This window comes from Schistocerca gregaria, chromosome 5 (assembly GCF_023897955.1).
Source record: "Schistocerca gregaria isolate iqSchGreg1 chromosome 5, iqSchGreg1.2, whole genome shotgun sequence".
NCBI classification, from domain to species: domain Eukaryota; kingdom Metazoa; phylum Arthropoda; class Insecta; order Orthoptera; family Acrididae; genus Schistocerca; species Schistocerca gregaria.
Window position 1 is genome coordinate 148,714,775 of NC_064924.1, and position 6,000 is coordinate 148,720,774.

The 6,000-nt window shown below is 41.9% G+C and overlaps 1 protein-coding gene across 2 annotated transcripts in view; it reads right to left on the reverse strand.

Annotated features, from left to right (window-relative positions):
- The window catches only part of LOC126272614 (monocarboxylate transporter 2-like), a 109,373-nt gene extending 105,466 nt beyond the window's left edge, over positions 1-3,907 (reverse strand). For both annotated transcript variants that reach the window (XM_049975563.1, XM_049975561.1), the window contains exon 1: positions 3,738-3,907. The gene's annotated coding sequence lies outside the window, so the exon portion shown is untranslated. The remainder of the gene's footprint in view (positions 1-3,737) is intronic.
- Between the last annotated feature and the right edge of the window lie 2,093 nt (positions 3,908-6,000).

Consider the following 6,000-nt stretch of genomic DNA (forward strand, 5'->3'; position numbering starts at 1 on the left):
AGGCGTCCTAGCCGGCCGCTGTGGAAGAGCGGGTCTAGGCGCTTTAGTCTGGAACCGCGTTGTTGCTGCGGTCGCAGGCCCGGATCTTGCTTCGGGCATGTATGTCCTTAGTTTAGTTAATTTTAAGTAGTTCTAAGTGTAGAGGACTGATGACCTCAGAAGTTAAATCCCATAGTGCTCAGAGCCATTTTAGACATTTGAACAACATAGGTTTTCGAGTTCCTCGCATATCCTGCAAGAAAAAATGGGGGTTCCCATTTGAAATTTTAAAGTTGCCTCCCGCCCCATCCCAGGGGGCTGGGATGGCGGACTAATTTTAGCACCAGCAGATGTCCCCTTCGGCGGGCCGCTGTGCTCGAGCGATTCTAGGCGCTTCAGTCCAAAACCTCGCTGCTGTGGCGGTTGCAGGTTCGAATCTTGCCTCGGGCATAGATGTGTGTGATGTCCTTTGGTTAGTTAGGTTTAAGAAGTTCTAAGTGTAGGGGATAGATGACCGCAGATGTTAAATCCCATAGTGCTTAGAGCCATTTGAATCATTTTTGTCCCCTTCGAAAATAATCAGCTTTGGATTCTACACATTTTTTTCGTGTGAAGCTTATTTTTCTGGTTGTTGTGGTTTGTCAACTTAAAATTTACACCCTGTATAGTGTCCTTGTGAATGTGGTAGCGTTTAAAAACGTTAAACTCTTCGCACTGTTCCTAAGCGTTGTGCAGAACATTCGTGACATATCAGACAAAGGGAATTTGACAAGTCGGCCTGGCTGAACATTATCTAGACACTGGGCATAAAATACTGCTTGAAAACCGAGAGTTTTGGCTCAAACGGCATGATGGTTCAAATGGCTCTGAGCACTGTGGGACTCAACTGCTGTGGTCATTAGTGCCCTAGAACTTAGAACTACTTAAACCTAACTAACCTAAGGGCATCACACACATCCATGCCCGAGGCAGGATTCGAACCTGCGACCGTGGCAGTCGCACGGTTCCAAACTGCGCGCCTAGAACCGCGAGACCACCGCGACCGGCAAACGGCGTCGTATTGGGATTCTGTTATAAAAGAAGCGGCCCAAATAAGACTCAACAGCAAGTTTTAATAGATATCAGGGGTACGCACTCAGTAGGCCATGGGGACGGGCTCTGGACATTGAGCGAAAGCAAAGACGTAGGCTTGACGCTTGCAGGGAGGCAGGAGCGGAAGTTTCAAACGTGGCGACGGCCACTCGCGGCATGTGACGTCACTCGGTGCCGCGACGGGATTGAGCCGCTAATAACTTTTCCAGCTTGCCTTCTGCGCACCTATGACTCCGGCTTCTCTCTGGAAGGTCCCAGACACTGACATTGCATCTATATGCGCAGAACACCCTGCCAGCCGTGGCAGTCATTGAGAAGGCAATGGCATAGACAGCTATCGGAAGCTAGAGCGCTTTATTTGAAGCGCCATGGCTTGCAAACCAAGAAGATTTTACTAGAGCATGACATTGCGAAAGCATTCCAGGACTTACAGTGAGATCAAAAAGCAGTCGTATAGTTGTAATTTTTTAAAAAAAATCTAAGTACCGGTATATGTCTCGTGAAAGGAAGGGAACATAAAACGTGAACATCCAGTCATATGCAACGAACCTTGGTAAGTTATTTTTATGGGTGGACAAGGAAATAAATACATCCATAGCGAAAACAACTTTGAGAAAATGGAGAATTTATTCAAAGGCTCCTTCAAAAAGTATTCGTCCATTCATATTTTTTTAAATTTACAATGTGAAAATATGATTTCAGTTACGAAAATTAATATTTAGTGGAGTTTCCCTTTGCAGCTATTACTGCTTCTAGTCGTCTGGGCATCGACTTGACCAAGTTTGCCTTCAGAGAGGCTGGAATTTTGTCCCATTCGTCTTGAAGTGCTTCTTTTAAGTCTCTCTAGTTAGAAATGTGTCTTATCCTGACGCTATCCTCCAGTACTTTCCTAAGAATTAATCTCTGGGCTCTCAGGAGTGGTGTTAAGTTGTTTTGGGGTATTATACAGGAGCCACAGCCTTCTATTTAGAGCCGTATATAATTTCCTTGGAGACCTAATTTTTCGGCGCTAGGATTCAGATTGTCCTCTAATATATATATATATATATATATATATATATATATATATATATATATATATATATATATATATATATGGTGATTCATTTTACCTTCTACGAAATGTAATTTTCCAACACCTGCAGCACTCATACAGCACAGCGCCACACCATCAGGGAGTATTCGTCTAGCTGCATATCTTTTAGAAAACAAAGTCTGTGTAAGATGAACCGTTAATCCTTGGCACATTCTTCTTACGCCACACCATTCGCCTGCCATCCTACCCGAATAGGTTATATTTACTCTCATCAGAAAATATTACTCTATTCCAGAAGTCTTCCTTTTTGGATCTATGATGACGTTTCTTTCGATTCTGTTCTCTGACCCTAAAATTTCTTGCGCGCTACCCGGCTCTGATACCCATACGTTTTGAAAGTATTTCTGATTGTATTGGCACATGCTTTCTTTCCTCTAGACTCTAACTCCTCAGCCAACTTAGGAACGCTGATTTTAGGTTTCTTCTTCGTTTCCCTCATGATAAATATCACGCCAGCATCAGTCAAACTGTGAGGGCTTCCGGTACGTGGTTGGTTTCTTAATGAATCTATAATCGACTGAACCGTCGATCTAGGTCTATCGACTACTTTACCAATCTCTTAAGAAGGTTTGTATTCATTATGTAAGCGCAGAATAAGTTTCCTTTCGATCAGCGTCGTCTCAGTACCCTTACGGCCCATAGCGCTAATTGCCTTCTATCGGTGCCTTTCAGAACAGGCCGAGCACAGCTGACACTAACGTGTGTCGTGGGTCAGCGCTATAGTTTAATTTCGTCATGTTCAGATGGTGGACGAATACCTTATGAACTAGCTCTTGTATTACATTTTCTATTTTGTTAATCTTGCTGTCGATTTGGATGTATTTCTTTCCTTGCTTTTCAACAAAAGGGGCTTACCAAGGTACTTCTTACATGACTGGCTCTTTAGAATTTGTATACATTTCTTTTCATGTTACACAGACTTTGTTTTCTAAAAGATATGCACCGAGCGAGGTGACGCAGTGGTTAGCACACTGGACTCGTATTCGGGAGGACGACGGTTCAATCCCGTCTCCGGCCATCCTGATTTAGGTTTTCCGTGATTTCCCTAAATCGTTTCAGGCAAATGCCGGGATGGTTCCTTTGAAAGGGCACGGCCGATTTCCTTCCCAATCCTTCCCTAACCCGAGCTTGCGCTCCGTCTCTAATGACCTCGTTGTCGACGGGAAGTTAAACACTACCCACCACCACCACTAAAAGATATGCAGCTAGTCGAATACTTTTTGGACTCACTGTATAACTTTAGATATACTAATCATCTCCTTAATATCATCGCTAGAAAAAGAAAAAAAAAACACGTCACAATTTCCTGTAATGACGTAGCACAATCTCCGAGCTCACTGTGGTTTGAACATTGTAAGTTGCTGCTACAATGCACTGTATTCGCAGAAGTGTATCAGGGCACCGTTAGATGTCTCTGTCTTGCAATAACATCGGCGGTTTCACGCGAAAGGCACTGGTACTTCAAACAACAAAATAATAAAATGTTTGTTTCAGGTGGAAACCACTGTATAAATCATTAGTATTCAGAGGGTTAAGCAGACATTTGCGGATCTCATACCGCCGCACTTACCCAGATTCCGGAGCGTGCGGTGTGATGGGTACCGTTGCCACAGCTACTGACCTCATCCAAGGTCTGCTACGGTGCCGGCGCGTTGCCAACTGGCCACTCAGCTGTTCTTAGACAGTTTTGCGCTGTAGACGGCGGTAGAGCACGGTTACTGTGTTACATGAGAAGCAACAAAGCTCTAAAAGTACTGGACACTCGTAGGGAAATGCGGCACTCTTTTAAAACACCATGAATTCCGACGAAATCTTGCGAGGCGAAGTAAACAACGCCATGCGCTAGCCGCCATATGCAACGCACTCATGCGTGCTTGGGAGCCATTTCGCGCGACAACAGTAGCGTCCACCGACACGGAATGCGGCCTCACATGGTTGCTGTTGACAGAAGTTCGTTCGTAATAATTACGTGCGGGTGAAAGTAACTACTCACGCGTTTAAAACGACATTTCAGTGCCTTCTAAATGTGAAACTCACTTAAGATGACGTACTGTATGCAACAGGTACACGAAAGTGCTAATTGTGTATTGCAGTTAAGATCGATCTATTAAAAACTTGTTCAATATAGAAGGATGGTGCCTCAGTTCTTCAGACAAGTTTGAATACAAAAATATTTAAATGGGGAGGCAGGAATATTATTGTGGACCTTATATCAGTCCCAAATCAAGTGTCTAAAGTGTTGTCCAATGATGGCAACTCTTGGTCAGATGTTGGTAAATAGTTTAACATTAATTTCAATAGATAACTGCAACTGTACGTGCAATTTGTTAATTACATTTCATTATTGTGTTCAGCTGACGCGTCTATTATTAATGTAAAATGATAACTGGATAAATAAACAACTAACAAAGGAAGCTATGCATTTAAGAGTAGGAAACCATTTATATCTCAACTCTACGCAAAACAGGAGAGAGTTAGGTAACTTAATTCGTTCTCAGAACGTATAAACGGCCTATTAACTTCGACGCGGAGTGTGTATAAGATGTGCCTCTAACTGGAGAAAGTTTTTCGTATTTTCCTTTCAAAATGACTCCATTTTTATAGACATTAGGTAAAAATCAGCGCAGGAGACTGAAAGTGACAGGCATCAATTTGCTTATTAAAACAGATGAATAAAGTTAATAATTAATAATATTGTAAGCTTTCATGACCTATATTTACTTTCCTCGTTACTTATTGCGGGCGTTGTTGGCGTTGTTCTCAGCCTTCCGTTTCGTTTCTTGCTGCAGCTAACTGTGGCAAAGGCCGTGAAGATGGCCTTTAAACGTTAAACAACACTGTAGTTGTTTGGTGGACGATTATTTTAGGGCTTTCAGTTTGGTTTATTTCCACAAGCAGTTCGACTAGTGAGTAATCATCGTATAAAAGTTGTGTCCGCATTAAAACTGAAACCCTTCGAGGCGCAGCTTAAAATTTTAACTCTTGTTTCCTTCAGTCGACAGCATCAATCCCATTTGCGATGTGGTTCGAATTATGCACGCAAAGGTCCGCCAACTGATGGCAAAAGCTCAAGTAAAACCATTCAGATAGATTTTTGCTAAAAAAGGTAATCTCAGAATCTCATAATACCTAATAAATAGTTTATACCAGTGGTTATTGTATTACTTTTAATTGTCATTCATTGTAATACTGTGTAACGGAACTGGCTCTGACGATATTAAACTTCAATCCTTGTTATTCCAGAGTCTTAGGTTAAAAAAAACATTATGGTGAGTAAACTACCGAATTTATAGCATGAGTAAGCCAAAGTATTTATCTCAGAACTATAATGAAATAACTTTTAAGCACCCGAGAACAGGAAAAGTCCGTTTTGATACCAGATACAGCAAAAGTTATGTTCACAACTAAAAAGCAAAACCCAAAAAATATTACAAATCGCAATCCTTGATAAAAGAACATAAGTAGATCGTAACATTGCCCCTAGATAATTAAAAATCTGAGTAAACTCACTCCAACGGTGCAATATAACGAGGGCCAGAAAGTAAACGTAAATTCCTGTCATCGTAACGTTGTCAGTTGCATCAGTTAGAAAATAAAATAATTTATACTGATTGGTCGGAGCCAGAAACCTGATGACGGGTCCCACAACTCGCGCAAGTTTCATAAAAAGCACCTTCCAAATACGTAAAATTCTCCCTCATTATTCAACACACACTTGCCGGTGCACATACACCAGAAAAACACGTAGAGGTGCATATAATGCCAAACAAATGAAAAACAGGCAAAGATTACAAATAATAGTGGTAGGGAACTATGTGGCTAACAGTTCGCCG